At 41.1% G+C, this 18,616-nt stretch overlaps 1 pseudogene; it reads left to right on the forward strand.

Moving 5' to 3' along the window:
- Window positions 1-15,575: 15,575 nt before the first annotated feature.
- Window positions 15,576-15,672, forward strand: LOC133389873 (U6 spliceosomal RNA; annotated as a pseudogene).
- The last annotated feature ends 2,944 nt before the right edge of the window (window positions 15,673-18,616 follow it).

Below are 18,616 nucleotides of genomic sequence, written 5' to 3' on the forward strand. Positions count from 1 at the left end.
ACTACCACACAAAGAAGAGCTGAGCATGTGCAGCACTGAAGCCCCCTTAAAGGCGCAGCGCGTTGCTCCATTGCATCACTTCTGAGCGTGACACGAAAGGAGGAGAGAGCGCGCGCAAAACCGCTACTTGAGCAAGGGAAGGGGACGGTCGCTTTTCCGCATGGAACGAGAAAGCTTGTCATCTTTTCCACCATTGAGAAAGTTCCTGAACTTCTTTTACACAAAAGAAGAAGAGACAAGACTGGGAGCTTTTCCAGAAATATTTTGCAATCGCTGTGGCTGAGGATAACAAAATCAAAACAAAAACAGGAGGGGGGAAAACAGCAGCAACAGAATTGTTTAATTGTTTGGGTGATCTGTCAGTTCTTTGTAGCTACCATCTTTTTTTCTGATATGGCTCCTGTGCATTTAAGAGCTACATTCAACAGGCAGCACTTACACATAGTATTGCTACATCTTCATAACAAGCAGACATTCAAGAGTGCCAGTGTAGACTTCAACTCTTGAACTCCTACATTGTATGATGATGTTAAATGAAGGCACAGTAGCCATTCTACACCAAAAAAACCTGGCAGCTGTAGAACCTTTTGCCATTCTGTTTCTGATCTGTTATAATCTGAATGACAATTGACAATTTGAATCAGACTAAACAATGATCAGGTCGCATACATGACATTTCAAATGCAAGAACTTTCAAGAGCTACACATTTTTGAACAAAACTGCTTATTCTCAGAGTCTGACAAATACATTCATGTTAAAACAAGTCAGGATGTAACATTTACATATACAGTTCTTAACACTGCACGGATGGTAGCCCATGCTAGTGCCCATTCCCACCCCACACTGAGTAAGGGGGATGCCTTTTCAAGTGTGCTCAAATAATATAGAGATAGCATGTATATGAGTGGAGACTGCAAACTCTCTGCTTCGCTTTCTAGAAGTTTTCCTGCAAGAGTTAACTATCCTGATGGATGACCTTTATTGGGAGAATGACAGGGGGAGTGCAAACCTGTTATTCTTACTTGATCTCTCAGCAGCTATTGATTCCATTGCCCATGGAATTCTAAGCCAACTTGGTGAGATGGTTATTGGAAGCACTGTTTTACAGTGGTTCCAGTCCTATCTCTGGGGTCAGTTTCAGAGAATAGCATTGGCTGATTGTCTTTTAGTCCCCTGGCAGTTGTACTATAAGGTGCATCAGGGCACCGTCTGTCCCCAGTGCTGTTTTACATCTATATGAAGCCCTTGGGAGTGGTGATCAGAAGATGTGGGATGAAATGTCATAAAAGCCAGCTTTATTTCTCTGTAGCATCTGAATCTGGGGAGACCGTGCAAACCCTGGACCAGTGCCTGGACTCAGTGGTGAGGCTGGATAAGGCCTAATAAACTGATTCTGAATCATAGCAAGACAGAGACACTGTGGGCTGGTGGTTCCTGAGTCTGGATAAGACAGCTGTGGCCATTTCCAGACTGGGACAGCCTGACCACTGTTGTCCATGCACTGGTAACCTCCAGGGTGCATTACTGTAATGCACTCTATGTGGAGCTGCCCTTGAGATTGGTCCAGAAGCTGCAGCTGGTGCAAAATGCAGTGACACGACTGCTCACTGCGGCAGGATATCACCAACATGTTACCCCTCTGCTGAAAGAATTGCACTGGCTGCCCATGAACTGCTAGACCAAGTTCAAGGTGATAGTTTTGGTGTACAAAGTCCCATACAACTTGTGTCCAGGATAACCGAAAGACCATCTTACCCTCTATAGTCAGTTGATCACTACACTCTGCAGGCGATGACCTCCTGCAGATACCATCTTATTAGAAGGTCCATTCTGCACAACATAAGAAGCAGATCTTTAGTCTTTTGGCACCTACCCTTTGGAATTTGTTCTCTTTAAATATCAGACAGGCGCCGTCTCTATTATCTTTTCGTCACCTACTGAAGACCTCTTTCAACAAGCCTTTTAAGTAGAGACTTTATCCCAGTTTGCATCTGTTTTGGAATTGCTTTTTAAGATTTGTTTAAAAGTTCTTTTAAATATGTTTTATTTTTACAAATGTTGGGCCACCAACAAACAAGGAAGAAGTAGTTGTAGACTGGCAAAACCACAACCTATGCAGAAGAATATAAAAAACATAGCAAGGAAAGGTGTAAGCCCCCTCCCCACCCCATAGAAAACTGAACATGCATTCTGTACTCAAATTGCTGTAGATCCTGGCTACTTGAGTAAGAGCTCAAGTGTAAGCCTTCACTCTGCTCCATTAGAAATTGCCCTGCTGGAGGTAAGGCCTCTACACAGCTGTTGCCATGATCACTTTCACCCCTTCCAGGTGACAAAGAAGCAGGTAAAATGAGGTGAAACTGTTGTTGGAAAAGGCAGATATTGCATGTTCTCTTTAAGGGATATTTGGGGACTATCCCATGTACTTGTTTTACCATGATGTAACTTCCTAATGGGTGAGGTTACTTACCTGACTTCCTCCTCCTTTGTCCTGGGAGATTTTTGAATATTCTCCATTGCTGATCTATCCACCATTGAGAGAGGCTGCATGGCACAGATGCTCTCTCTGAGAGCATCAATACTAAACCACTAAAATGAACTGAGACTCCTATTTTCTTTCATCTAAGCTAAAGCCTATGTTTCTGAACATATGAAGAATTCGTGAGTAAATGTTTTATCTTTTACCTAAGAAGGTTGTGTCTGTTGTTATTTATATAGAGAAAGGTGGGCCTGGTTTACATTCTCATTCTGCTGCTTGTATTTTTATATCTCTGCTAAGAAATAGGACCAACCAAATTAGTTCCTATTTATCTCTGGTATTTTTATAATACCGAATAGGTTATGTTGCCCAGAAATAGTTGAGAATTAAACCAGATTTTTTGGGTTTTATTTTAAGTATTTTTTGGCGTATTTTGTTTTCCCCCTTTGCTCTGTATCAGGCACCAGCTTTAAGAGAGACCATTTTTGCTGCTGTTACTTCCTTGAGTTGTTTTAGCATAACAAAAGCTCCTCTCACACCAGGAAGCATGTATCAGCAAGGCAATAGAGGTTTTTCAAGAAGAATGCCTGAACTATCTGCTGCTAACTTTGACCAGTGGAGGAGCAGAATCAGGATTATTTTAGCTGCAGAGAAAGCTCTATGCTGTATCGAAAAACCTAAACCAGAAGGGAATGACCAAGAAGCTAGCATTTGGGAAGACAAAGATTCTCTTGCAAAAGCTATAATACGTATTTGATTCTCTGAACAATGATCAGCTTGTTTATGTGAATTAGTATAAATCTGCCTCGGAGATGCTAGACAAACAGATAGCTTTTGGACTTCAAAGTTTTAGATGTCAGACAATGTTGATTCAAGAGATAGTGAATTTAAAATTGCAGACAAAGGAAAATTGTGAAAAACATATCACTTCCTTGTTGCTTATTTTCAACAAATTGAAATTAGCTGGACTTGATTTTAATCACCAACAGAAATTGGGTTTTCTTTTGGGATCTCTTGGAAAGAAATTTGATCCTTTTATTTCTCTTTTAAACCACAATCCTGAGATTCAGTTTGAGGAAGCTCTTGTGAAATTAAGAGAGGAATTAAGAGACTCAAATGATAATGGATCAAATTGCATGGCTAGCATAGATAAAGGGAAGGGAAAAGCCCCTCCCAAGAGCCAATCACAATGCTGTTTTTCATGTGGGAGGTGCAGTCACCTGGCTAGGGACTGTGACTCACCCAAAAGGTCAACAGCCAATGGTAGCTCTCCAAGTTTTAAACCAAGAGAACAAAGGCAGCATGCTTTCTCAAAGGAAAAGCAGGAACCTCAGAGAGGAAGAAATTTCCTTTTAACTCATAAGAGTCTTGTTGCTAATAATTATAAGCAAAAATCAAACAATTGGATTTTAGACAGTGGATGTACAAACCACAGTTGTTATAATGAAGATTTATTTGATGAAATAAACAGGGAAGGAAGGAAGGAAGAATCCAGACTGCCAATGGTCAATATATGAACATTAATGGATCTGGATCCATTGCTCTTCGGTGCAAGGTATCCAATCAAACCATAGTAAATGTGGCAGATCATGTTTTATATGTCCCAGACTTAAATTGCAATATGCTGAGCGTCTCAGCTTTAGACAAGAAAGGATTTGCAATACATTTCCAGGATGGAAAGTGTACAGTGACCAAAGATGATGAATTGCTTGCACTAGCTTATGAAAATGATGGTGTTTATGAACTGAGTCTTACAGCTGAACAAGCAAACACAGCCATGGTGGACAAGGAAGAGACCAGCCTAGAACTTTGGCACAGGCGACTGGGACATCGTGATCCAAAGGCGATCCTACAGCTACAAAAGCAGAATCTTGCCACAGGTATCAAGGTAAACCAACAGAACCATGATAATGCAAGCAGGTGCGTAGATTGCATTGAGGAAAAGGGTGTTAGGCCCTCATTTCCACCAACGACTGAAAAGAGAAGCACCAAGGTGCTAGATCTCATACACAGTGACCTCTGTGGACCATTTAATGTACCCTCACTTGGGCAGAATAGATATGTTCTAATTTTTGTGGATGATTTTTCAAGGTACTGTGTGACTTACTTATTTAAGGACAAGAGTCAAACGCATGAGATGCTGAAGAAATACATCTCCATGGTGAGCACAAAATTTGAAAGGAAGCTGAAAGCTCTACAAAGTGACAACGGTTGTGAGTTTGTATCGCACCAAACACAAAGTTTCCTGGAGGAACAAGGCATTTTGCACAGGAGGACTGTCAGTCGTACTCCAGAGCGGAATGGGATTTCTGAAAGGAGACCTAGATCTCTTCTGGAAATGACAAAATGCATGCTTGCTGATGCTGATCTACCCAAAAGGCTGTGGGGTGATGCGATCGTGGCTGCAATGTATATCCAGAACAGATTGCCAACCAAGGGCACCACACACACCCCATTCAAATTGTGGCATGGCAGGATTCCAAACCTGGGACATATCAGAGTGTTTGGAAGCATTGCTTTTGCCTACATAGCAAAACAAAAGAGGCAGAAGCTAGATGCTAGAACAGAACAGACTATTTTGATAGGATATGCTCCTGGTAACAAAGGCTACAGAGTTATGAACCTAAAGACAGGTGAAGTCAGCACAAGACACGTTGTCTACTTCGATGAACGAAGCAGAGCTGACAAAACAGGGACTGTGCTAGATTTCTCAGAAGAGCAAGGACACCATGTCCAATCTCTTATAGATATGCCAGCACCCACATACGAAATACCAGTGACATCACAGATATCTGCACAACCTGGCCCAAGCCTTGAACAAGAGGAAGAGGCAGAGATTGCAGAAAGTGATGATGAAGCTGAGAGAGGTACACACACAGATGAGAATGTTGAGATGACTGGACTGGAAGATGCTGCAGAGCCAGACCAGATCCCAGAACAAGCTCCCAGATCCTCCTCGTGAACCAACAAAGGTGTACCACCTCTACGCCTGTCCTACCTCGCAAAGTCGGTGCTACCCAGAGAACCATCGACCTGGGAGGAGATCAAGCAGATGCCAGCATCCGAGGACGCTCAGTGGAGAAAAGCCGCTCAGGAGGAGATGGATGCACTGCACAAGAATAAGACTTGGACCCTGACAGAACTTCCACCAGGCAAGAAAGCCATAGTATGCAGATGGGTGTTCAAGGTGAAGCAAGATGCAGGAGGAGAAATTGAACGCTACAAGGCAAGACTAGTTGCCAAAGGTTTCCTGCAGAAATATGGAAAGGACTATGATGTCACTTTTGCTCCTGTTGTCCGACACAGCACAATAAGAATGTTACTAAGTGTGGCAGCCTCCAAACAGATGCACGTCAGACACCTCGATGTCAAGACTGCCTTTCTGCATGGAGAAATAACAGAGGAGTTGTACATGCAACAACCTCCAGGTTTCTTTTTTTTTTTACAATAATTTTTATTCAAATTTTCATAAAACATACAAAACAAAATCATAAAACATTCAAAGACAAAAAACAAAACAAAACAAAAATGATTAAACAAAAAAATAAAATATTGACTTCCCATTTGTCACAGATCAAATCAGTTATAGGTCTACAATATATAACAATCCTGTCTCTTAAATTATATTATAAAATCACTTTCCTCCAGTAGTTATCTTAATTAATCATCAAATCTCATAAACATTACTTTATTCTTTCCACAAAAAGTCAAAGAGAGGTTTCAATTCTTTAAGAATTATATCTATCAATTTTTCTCCAAATAAACATGTCAATTAATCCATCTCATCAAAATCTGTTAGGTCCAATAATTTCAATAGCCATTATTCCATTATCCCTATTAATTTCATCTTCCATCTTCAATAGTCCTGTTAAGTCCAGTAATTTCAGTGTCCAATCTTCCATTATCAGTATTCCATAATAATCTTGCTGTCATAGCCATAGTCATATAATAAGAGTCTGATGGGAATTTCCTCTATCCCAAATATTTTCTTGCCATCCATTCTGAATAAGTTGCTGAAGTACTGTTGTAAAGTCATATCTCTGTTCTTCTTTTTTACAAAATGCACTGGCTCATCTCTTGAGAGTTTTTCCATTGTCACATGGCTGCAGTTAATTCCATAGATTTTCACTATATCAAACTCCATCACGTCATTCCAGTCCAGAAGATTATCCAAGCCATTGATAACTTTATCTCTAATATCTTCATTAATTTCTTCAGAGATAACGTTAAATTCCAAACAGTAGATTTTATTTCTAATATCCATAAACTCCAGATCTTTTTCCAATTCCACATTTGTTCCAATCTCCAGGGCTTGTATCTTCCCTTTATTTTTTCTTTTCTCATCTCTGATCTCATTCTCCTCTCTCACAGGATCCCCTATTTCTTTAAACTCCTGCGTCATTTTGCTCAGTTCAATTTTCAGCTCCTTACCGCCCTGTCGCAGGGTTTGTTTCGTTATCTCAATCTCATCCATTATTTTCTGAAACATAATTACTTCCAGATTCTCAGCCACTTTCTTGATTGCCATTTTTAAAACCACGAAAACAAAGCAAAACAGAAGTAAAGAAGAACCACTTCTTATTTCAGCAACAATTGGGTTAATATTCCAGGCTTGATGACATCACAGTATAAACAGAGCAGCCTGCCTTATCTCTCTATGTTCAAGAATACAAAACAAATTTGGTTCCCAGCATCAAAACAGTTAGTGGCGTCGTGAAGAAGCAGATTCGTCGAAATAAAATAGACCAAAAAGAGAATAGTCCCAGACAATATAACATTCCTCGGAATAGAAATCCCTCTTCTGTTTATATCTTTAGGATGCACTTCCAGGACAGCTTTTTGCAACAGAAACAGAGATAAGCTGTTAATTTCGTGAATAACAGAGAAGAGTTATAGCTCACCCAGAAGTACTTCAAAGCCGATCAATCTGACAAATCTCCTTTTGCTGCAACAATTTAAACCAAGTAAGAAAAATAATAGAAAGAAGGGTGCTTGCCTGTTAGTCGGTTTTCTCTTTGAAGAAAAGATAAACAGATAGAGCAAAAGTTTGGAAGTCCGTCCGGCATTGTTGGCTGGACCTTTTCTCATAAATTAATGAAATCCAGTCCTCCCAACAAAAACAGGCTTTTGAGGTTGATCTCTACGTTTCTCCGTGCCCGGGAGAAATTTCATCAGTCAAAAAAAAATGTTCTGACTGATTTATATCTGAATAAGCTTCTTTTGAGGCGGGAGCCCGTCTCAAAAGCAGGCACAAGCGAAGTCACCCTTCCCGGAAGTCAACAACCTCCAGGTTTCGTGAACCAAAAGCAAGCACATCTTGTATACAAGCTTAAAAAGGGCCTGTATGGACTCAAGCAAGCTGCAAGGGCCTGGAACGAGAAACTGGATAAAATGCTCAAGGAGCTAGGCTTCAAGCAAGGTGATATAGACCAATGCCTGTACACCAGAAGCAAAGATGGACATTTGACATATATTCTGATTTATGTCGATGACTTGATCGTGGCGACTCAAAGAGATCAAGACTACAGAGAAGTTGTACATCATTTGAACAAAGAAGTTGAAATCAAAGAGCTAGGCACTGCAACATACTACCTAAGCATCCAGATTGAAAGGGAAGCAGATGGCTCCTACCTACTCAACCAAAAACAAAAGATTGTTGATCTTTCGGAGACTCGAGAACTCAAGGATGCCTATCCTGTAGCAATGCCTATGGCAACAGACTCTCTTAAAGACAATGATGTAGGTGAACCTTTACCAAATAATAACAAGTACAGAACAGCAATAGGGAAGTTTTTGTACTTGACCACAAACACCAGACCTGACATAGCAAGTGCAGTAGGGATCCTATGTAGGAAAACTAGCACACCCACACAAAAGGACTGGATTGCTGTCAAAAGGGTGGCTAGATACTTGAAAGGGACTATGGACTTTAAACTGAGATTGCCAGCTAATAGTAATCCAAAGCTTGTGTGTTACACTGATGCTGACTGGGCTGGAGATACCTCAGACTCCAAGTTAATGAGTGGCTTTCTGTTTATGTATGGAGATGGACCTATCTCCTGGGCTAGTCACAAGCAAGACATAATAGCATTTTCTTCCAAATGCTTCCAAATTCTTCCAAGCTATACAGGAAGTGGATTGGACTGTGAAAGACCAATCCAAATTGTGTTTGCATTTTGACAGATGTGTAGGGCAGTTCAATATCTCAGAGAGGAGGTCAGGTCTCCTGCTCCCCTGGTGCATTCACTATAGTTGCCCAATTTTTCTGCTTTTAAAAGTTTGATAGAAATATCTGTGGGCTATAGGTACGCTCTTAAACCGCAAGGTTTTTTGCCTATTAGAGAATTTCTTTGCTTTTTAATCTGGGAGGTAAGAAATGGGATCCTGTGCAAGTTTACTGAGAATGGATTGACCATTTGCATGCTTATTGAGTTCAGTGGGATTTACTCCCCTGCAATCATGCTTAGGATAGGTGAAACTGACCACACAGGATGGGGAGGGGAGGAGGAGGAAGAGGGAGGGGAGGAAGGGCAGAGGAGAGAAGGGGGATGGGAGTGAGCAGGAGGGGGAGGGGAGGAGAAGGAGAGGTTTGATCATTTGCATGTTTATTGAGTTCAGTGGGATTTCCTCCTGTGCAATCATGCTTAGGATAGGTAAAACTGACCAGGGGGAGGGAGGGGGGCTGGAGTGGTCAGGGGAGGAGGAAGAGGGGAGGGGAGGAGGAATGGAGAGGAGAGGCGAAGGAGGAGAAAGGCAGGTCTGATCATTTGCATGCTTATTGAGTTCAGTGAGATTTACTCCTATGTAATCATGGTTAGGATAGGTAAAACTGACTGAGGGGGAGGGGGAAGGGGAAGGACCGTATTGGTGGGGGGCAAAGGAAGGGGAGGGGATGCCAGGTTTGATCATTTGCATGCTTATAGAGTTCAATGGGATTTACTCCCATGCAATCATGGTTAGGACAGGTAAAACTGACCAAGGGGGAGGGGGAAGGGGAAGGAGAAGGGGAAGGAGCGTATTGGAGGGGGCAAAGGAAGGGGAGGCGATGGCAGGTTTGTTATTTGCATGCTTATAGAGTTCAATGGGATTTACTCCCATGCAATCATGCTTAATATTGGGGAGGAGGAAGGGGAGGGGGAAGGAGAAAGAGGGGATTGGAAGGGGATGGGGATGGGGAGAGAGGGGCAAAGGAAGGGGGAGAGAAGGGGCAAGAGGGAGGGGATGGGGGGAGGAGAAGTGAGAGTGGGTTTGATCATTTGCATACTTTTTTAGTTCAATGGGATTTATTTCTCCTCCGGGTACCAACCCATCAGGAAGCCCGGAGGACAGTTACTCGATCTAGGGCCTTTTCTGTAGTGGCCCCCGAACTGTGGAATAGCCTCCCCGAAGAAGTACGCCTGGCGCCGACACTTCTATCTTTTCGGCGCCAGGTTAAGACCTGGCTATGCTCCCAGGCATTTTAATGCGTTTAATGTTACAATTTTAAATCTCTTTGTTTACTGTTATTTATTGTGATATTTTGTATTTTTGTATTTTTAATCTTTTGTACACCGCCCAGAGAGCTACTCGCTATGGGCGGTTTAAAAATGAAACAAATAAATAAATAAATTTCTGTGCAATCATGTTTGAAAATGGAAATGGACTGCCTTCAAGTCGATCCTGACTTATGGCAACCCTATGAATAGGGTTTTTATGGTAAACGGTATTCAGAGGTGGTTTTACCATTGCCTTCCTCAGAGGCTGAGAGGCAGTGACTGGCCCAAGGTCACCCAGTGAGCGTCATTGCTGTGTGGGGATTCAAACCCTGGTCTCCCAGGTCGTAGTTCAACACTGACTCAGGGGAGGGGCAGGGAGGGGAGGAGATTGGGTGGGTGGGCACTGGGCAGAGGAGATGCCCCTTTCCATTCCAAAAGGAAACACTGTGAACAGTACCATTGCTTTCCGGTGTTTCCCCCACCTTTTTATTCTACAGCAGGTACATGTAGCCTCCCACCCAAATTTAAAGCACAGTTGCCCCTGGCGACTTCCACACCAGACCTTTATTTCACTTTGGACAGTCATGGCATCTCTCAAAGAATCCTGGGAAGTGTAGTTAGTGAAGGGTGCTGAGAGTTGCTAGGAGACGCCCTGTTCCCCTCACAGACCTTAAATCAGAGTGGCTGACTGTTAAACCAGTCTGGCCACTGGAGCTCTGTCAGTGGAACAGGAGTTTCCTCTCAGCATCCTTCACAAACTACACTTTCCAGGATTCTTTGGGGGAAGCCATGACTGTCTCATGTGAAATCAAAGTCTGGTGTGGGTGTGGCCCCCTGATTAGCCAAGCCAAGCAGCTGTGAGTCTGGCTTTTAGAACGCTGGCAGTTGGTTCTTACTGAGCATGCCTGACACTATCATTGAGTTCAAGCCAAAATTTCTTAAATTAATTAAACATCAGCCAGGCATTTTTATAACTTTTAAACTGCAGAAAATGAAGGTCAGAGTATGGGGCAAGGTCAGTAATAGGATTACAGGTACTCTGTGAATATGGCAGATTTTTAATGAATTTCAACAGATTATGAGAACTCTGACAGAAAAAAGTCCCAAAGGGCTCTGGGGGGGGGGGGTTCTCGCTTTTTAGATTTTGAACTCTTGATTTTCTCTGACTATTTTGTGTATCGCCATGAAAATTTAGAGGGGTGTTAAGCAAGAGTTTCTGAGTTCAGGACTATAATTTTTGTAAGGTTTGTTTTGAAATGAGTTTATGGGAAGCATCAGAATGGCATGGGGGTGTTTCAATTTAACATTGCGGAATGTGAAAAATCCACGCTGGCTATAGTATACAGCCACTCTTGTGGCTGTATAATAAAAATCAATCAGCTAATTTCTAATAAAATTCAGGGTCAATAAAATAATACATTTATTTAATTTCAAACCAACCAATTTTTCACAATAGCGCAAAGTTTGAAGTTACACAGATATCTTTCAGATATTGAAAGGCAACTTTCTTGCTCTGCAAATTGACACAGAACCTCCTCAATCTGTATGTTCAAGAAACAAGGTTTAAACAGGCTGCAATGCATTTTTCTTGGTGACGGTATAATGGCAAACCTTTGTGTGCCAAATTGTTATATGTATGCAGCCTGTTCTTCTGTATTCTTACTAAAGAGTAAAAATACAGTGCTCCATAACAGGTGTGAGCAAGATTAGAGTCTTAAGATGGTTCTGGAGGATATTCTTACAGACTCAGGATGTCTTTTAATCTCATGATTGGGGAAGCCATGGGGAGAGGGATGATCTGGACATGAAGGGATGATGGGAGGAACTTTTTCCTCTATGCCATTTTCACTCTGAAGATCCCCCTTGAAGATGCTGTTTGCCCTTGGCAATCTTGTATCAGGTGTTTTTATTTAAAAATATAATATCAATACAATAGAGCCAAAAACAAAAAAATGCATTTCCTCTTTCTCTCCTTATAATTAATTTTAATCCCATGACAGTAAGATACATAGGGATAATTATAATAATTTATACATTAATATGACAATATAAATCAATATATTAAACTAAAAAGTTGTAAGTATGAAAGGAAAGGAACAGGGGAGGAATGATATCTTAAATTATATTTGCCCCCCTGGGCTCCTGCTGGGAAGAAGGGTAGGATATAAATCAAATAATAAATAAATAAATTCATCCCCTCCAAAATAGGGGCATACTGTATTGTTCCAATACTGAATGAAAAAGCCTCATTTCTCAATAAATACATTTTTTTGCTATCTCCTTCTCTAATTCTTATCATATTAGGGTGCAGTCCAAACCTTCACACACATCCCAGCAGGGCCTTATGCAGCACTAGGGCTACCACCACATCTGCAGCTCTGCTGCTCATGGTGGAAGGGAGGGCAGTAAGATTACTACACCATACTGAAGCTGACGTAGTAAACAGGCATGGACTGGATTCTATGCCACTGCACAACTGCTTTGGTTGCTCCCAGGCTGGCTCAGCCCCACCATTTCCGCACTTCCCCAATGCCCTGTTTTTGGGCTTTTTGCTGTCTGCCACCAACAGGGATCTTGCTAGTAGCTGGCTGGCCAACTTGCCTGCACATTCAGCTTACCCAAACAGCCAGGTGCAGCAATATCTCTACCTGCTCCAGCTCCCTGTTTCCTGCCGGTGTGTGTGTGTGGATTGTTCCAAGTTTGACTGAATACATCAGATCCCAAATTTTATCAGTCGTTTATGGAGAGCAGCTTTACTTTTTCTCCAGTTCTGACTGATAGACAGTTGGGTTGCTACTGAGAAATAAGTTACCATTTCCACATCTTCAGCTAGCACGTTGCCCTTTAAAAGTCCAAATAGGATAACCGATGGATCAAGCAGTAGATCATTACCTATGCTTTTCTAGATTTTGTCACAAGATACCTAAAGCTGCTTAATTTTAGGACAAGTCCAAATTGGGAAGGAACTTCCACAACACATAGTAAGCTGAAGTGTTGTATACATGCTGATGACTAGAAGTTGGAAGCAGGGTATTTCCCTTTCTTCGTTGAACCTGTAATTTGTCTTATAACAAAGACTAGCATAGAGCCTGGGTGGGGAAACATTTGCAGCCCAAGGGTCGCATTCCCTCCTGGGCAATCATCCTAGGGCCACGTGCCAGTGGTGGGAGGAGCCAGCAACAAAAGTAGGCAGAGCAACTAATGTAAATTTTACCTTCGTACAGCTAACTGCTTTCTACACACACACACAGCTCTCTCCTGCCCCATCCAGACCAGCAAGAGGCATTTTGGATTTCAAGTACACATTCCAGCCCAGCAAAAACACTCAGGATGCAAAGCAGGGCCAGTGAGGGGAGTGGCCTGTCAAGCAGGGGAGTGGCCTGGGGAGGGTTCCAAGAGCCAGATAGAGCGGTCTGCAGGGCCATATTTGGCCCCTGGACCTGCGGTTTCACATTCCTAGCATTGTGCAAGTCATGGAACAGAAGGGACAGAATGTTGTTCTGTGGAAATCCCACTTTTACATCAAATTGGGAAAGAGGACTTGTAGTGACATCTATTTACGTGGAAAGAGAGGTCAAATATAGATGAAATGTAAGCAGTAGCAGAAGAACAATATAATCCTTCTAGATTTTTATTTCATCTTTCATATATTTTTCTTTCATATCCTCTGCCTATATATGAGCAACTGTGCCAGTTTAAATATGTTTAATCTAATTATGATAAAGAGATTCAATGAAAGCCCAAAGAATCTATAAAACAGAGCATTTCATGTTGTACAAATAGAATGCTAATGCAAATGAAGGAACAGTAACTTCTGCTATTTATTCTCTTTGCTTTTCTGTATATATTGTATTACTGCCATGCTATAAATGAAAAAAGCTGTAATTGTAATTATATTGAGATAACTAGAGTATTGTATTGAAATTATATTTTTATTATAAATTTCCTTTTTTGTGAATATGTATATATACTGCAAGACTGAAATCTATGCAATACACACTGATGAATGCAAATGAAGAAACATGAAACTTTTTACTATTCTGTGTCACATAAAATCATTAGGGACATCAGAATCCTGGATTGTGTGGGATTTGTAAATGCCAATGTGGTTGAATTATGCTAATATACTGATTAACTTTTATGTCACCTGAAGTTATATGGCATGCCTGAGTGAAGGCGAATCTATCAATGTGTTACCTTTACTTGTACAATGGTTAAGCAATCCCCCTTCTCCTTGGATGTGGTATTTCACATTCTGAATATTTTCTTTCTCAAGTTATCACCATGAAAACCATCTGCATTTTTTAAAGTGGCTCACATCCTTAATAGAATTTCCTATGAAAGCAAAACTAAATGTGAATAGCTTTATTCAGAGAGCAAATGGGGGAGAGAGACTTCTCACAATTAGAGAATATTTTTATGCAGTTAGAGGAGAAATATTAGAAGATTATATTATAAAAACCTTCCAGGCTGTGCTTCCAGTATATAGGATGATATCACTGCAAAGCAGTTTTCAGAAGCGCAAAAGTATAAAATATTCACTCAAGAGAGGCCCATGCATTCTTTATTTGAATGCAATCAAACACATTCTAAAACTGCAATCCTTGTCCCACTTACTTTGGAGTAAGCCCCATTGAATTCAATTGGACTTATTTTTGAGTAGACAAGGTTAGGATTGTATTACTTGGGAATAAGTCCCATTGAACTCACTGAGACTAACTTCTGAGTAGGTAAGAATAGGATTGTGCTGTTACATAGCATCTTCCATATTAATGGACGGAAGGGGCAGTTTAGACTTCCACCAGTGGAGAGGAACACTACTAGTCTGGGGCATCAACCTTGGCAGAGGCCCCAGATTCACCCAATTGAGGAGAAAGCTCCCACTGGTGGTAGCCAGCTGTTAGCCCACAAATGGGGCATTTGGGAAATATCAGTGTGGGCCACCAGAGGCTACATCCCCAAGAAGCCCATTCCTTGAGCTTCTCAGCTGCACCAACCTAGAGCAGACATAGAGGAAAACAAGACAGACCACCTTCCCACCACCTTCCGCCCTGGCAAAATTGTTCTGCCTATCAAGCATATTCGACTCCTGAGCTCAGTAACCCCAGGTCAGCTGGATCAAACTCATATCTGGCAGATGATTTCCTGTGCAAATATTAAATACTTTATCCACTCTTGACAGAAGAAATATGTTCCTAGATCATATATTTCAGAATTCAAGTCAGATACAGTAAATATCATGCCATGATTTCGTTTAAAGCAATTCCAAAACAAAACAAAAAAGATATCCTTTATGAACCCCATTTTCCCATTTGAATAATATATTTATTTAGATGCATAACCCATTCTATCCATCAGATGCATGGCAGGTGAGTCAAAAATATTAGGATATGAATACGACAGAGGAAATGTCATAAATGATGTCAATTACAATTCAGCCCCTTCAAGATCTATTTCCTTGGGTTAGAAAGGAGAAAAATAATGTCCTAAAATAAAAGTTTGGGATATTGTAGATGAATCTGTTATAATCACAACCCATGCCACACCTATGAATTCTATCACATTTGGCCTATTGGTGGTGTACAATTGAAACAAAAGACACTTTATAAAGCTGGAAAGAGTGCAGCACATTCACTCAAAATGGAACAATACAGAGAAGATTAGCATGGCCTCTGCACAAGGATGATATGCAAAATTTTGGAGCATGCCATATTTTAGTTTGGGGGAGGCTGTAGCTCAGTGGCAGAGCATTTTATTTGCATGCAGAACATCGCAGATTCAATCTCCAGCATTTCCAAGTGGAGCTGGGAAAGATTCCTGTCTGAAATCCTGGAGATCTGCTGCCAGTCAGTCTAGATCAGCCTCTCCCAACCAGTGTGCCTCCAGATGTTGTTGGACCACAACTCCCATCAGCCTCAGCTAGCATTGCGAATGGTCAGGAAGATGGAAGTTGTAGTCCAACAACATCTGGAGGCACACTGGTTGGAAAAGGCTGGTCTAGATAATACTAAGTTAGATGGACCATGATGTGACTCAATATAAAGTAGCTTCCTGTGTTTAGGGTGGGGATAGGGCTTTCATTGACTCTTTGCTCACCATTCTAAGGACTGAACCCACAACACCTAATAGCAGGGCAGCCTTACAGCAGGTATGAACTGAATCATGGGCCTTTCCCATTGCTTTTGGAGGGAAGGTAGGTGGAGCTGTGTGTGGTGTTGGAGGAGAGCTTTGCAGATACCGTGGACCGTGAAAAAGACAAATAATTGGGTGTTAGAACAAATTAAACCAGAACTATCACTAGAAGCTAAAATGATGAAACTGAGGTTATCATACTTTGGACACATAATGAGAAGACATGATTCGTTAGAAAAGACAATAATGCTGCGAAAAACAGAAGGGAGTAGAAAAAGAGGAAGACCAAACAAGAGACGGATTGATTTCATAAAGGAAGACACAGACCTGAACTTACAAGATCTGAACAGGGTGGTTTATAACAGATGCTATTGGAGGTCGCTGATTCATAGGGTCGCCATAAGTCATAATCGACTTGAAGGCACATAACGACGACAACAAAGCTATCAAAAGGAAGATAAAATTGCCATGAAATCCATGCCATGGGTAAATTTTGTTGTTTGTGGGACTGAAGCACAGCAACATGAAATTCACCTCTATCTACTTTTCACATTATAGTTACGTAGCTTTTGGTGTAAGCAGGAAAGCAAAGGTGAAAAACTGATTGACAGTACTGCGTCTAGCTATCCGAAAAGGTAGATTAAAATCAAGAAATATCATGTCTCAGCAGAGAAATGCTATGACATTAATTGTACCACATATTCAGAAAAAAACCTCTGACATGCTTGCAAATTTGCCTCAAATTGGAATGTTTCCAAGTACAAGGTTTTGACTTGGAAGTAAAAGAAACATTTATAAAGTTTCCTCATCAGTTTTGTAATGTTTTTGCTTTCACTTGGAACTTTAAAGTATTCTATTTGTTTGTCTGTTTGTTTGTTTGCTTATTTATTTAATATTTGAATTCCAACATTACAAGGGATGCTGAGGCAGATCATAAAAATATTTTTTTTAAACCAAAAAAATTATAAATGAGACATATCATTAACACATCCATCTGTCATATCTTTCCTAAATATACAAAAAGCCTATTCAAAGGTCTGGAGGAAGATAACTGTCTTCATCTGGCTGATACTGGAAAGCAGAGGGTGGGTGCCCTCGGGTGGGTTATGGATCACCTGATCTCATCTCACGCTGGGACTATAAGAAGAGCTTCCCCAATTGACCTCAAAGTCTGAGCATAACAATATGCAGAGAGGAGTTCTTTCAGGTAACTGGGTCCTAAGCCATTGTGTGCTTTATACATCAAAACTAGCACCTCAGACTGGGGCTGGTGACAAATTGGCAGCCAGTATAGATCTTTGAGGAGCAGTGTTATATGGATCTGTGCAGACATGCCAATGTACACTCTGGCTGTTGCATCTTGCACCAGCTGCAGTATCCAGATGCCTTCAATGGCAGCTCCACATAGAGCAAATTGCAATAGTCCAAATGTTACTAGAATATGGGATCACTGTGGTCAAGCTATCCCAGTCTGCAAATGGCACTTGGCACCACTTAAATTACCTGGGCCTACAGCCGCAAGGCCAAATGAAGCAGTTTCCCCAGTCTACCTATTATGTATTGTTTGCTCTTATAATTTATATATTTCACTGTATTTTTATATTGTATTCTGCCATATTTATTGTATGTACGTCGCCTAGAGTGGCCATTGGCCAGATAGGCGACACATAAATTAAATTTATTATTATTATTATTATTATTTTATTTTCTACCTGATCCTTCAGGGGGAGTGCAAACCAATTTAGACTACCACTGATCCACAGCACTCAGTCACTTGACAGGATTTATCTTCAGTTTCTCAGCCTTCATCCAACACATTACTGACTCAAGACACTTATCCAACACCTCTGCACTTTTCCTGATTCAGATGCTAAAGAAATGAGTGAGTATTAAATCCTGCTCAGTTCAGCAGGATTCCATGCAGTGGGAATACAACCCTGTTGATTCTCCTTGATCTGTTAGTGACTTTTGATACTCTTCCTGATTCATGAAGGGGTTTGCAAGGAAACCACTGCTAAAACCTCTTTTGCATTGGAATCCCCTGCTAAAAGAAGGAAAAACCCTTTGTTTTAGCAGGGGTTTTCATGCAAATTCCTTCTTGAATCAGGAAGGGGTTGGCTTGGAATCCCCTGATCAAGTCTGTGCAGGAGGATACCAGGATCAATAGTATCAGAAGAGTCTAAGAGATCAAGGAGAATCGACAGGGTTGCACTCCCACTGCCTCTCTCCTGATACAGGTCATCTAGCAGACCAATTAAAGCCATTTTAGTACTGAAACCAGTCCAGAAGCCAGATTGCATCTAACATCCTGATGTGTATATTTCACTTCAGTTCTGGGCTCTGCAGAGTAAAGTATTCCTTGTTATCAAATATATGCCTCATAGTTTAGTGATTTATTTCTCATCTAATTTTGCTAGACATCACTTACCAACAGCCCTCTTAATGAGTGCTTTGAGGGGCTGCGTATCCATTATGCTCTTCAAGAAGCTGAGACAGCAAATTATTTCAAATCCAGGATTTGTTTGGCTT

This window comes from Rhineura floridana, chromosome 7, assembly GCF_030035675.1.
Source record: "Rhineura floridana isolate rRhiFlo1 chromosome 7, rRhiFlo1.hap2, whole genome shotgun sequence".
Lineage (NCBI taxonomy): Eukaryota > Metazoa > Chordata > Lepidosauria > Squamata > Rhineuridae > Rhineura > Rhineura floridana.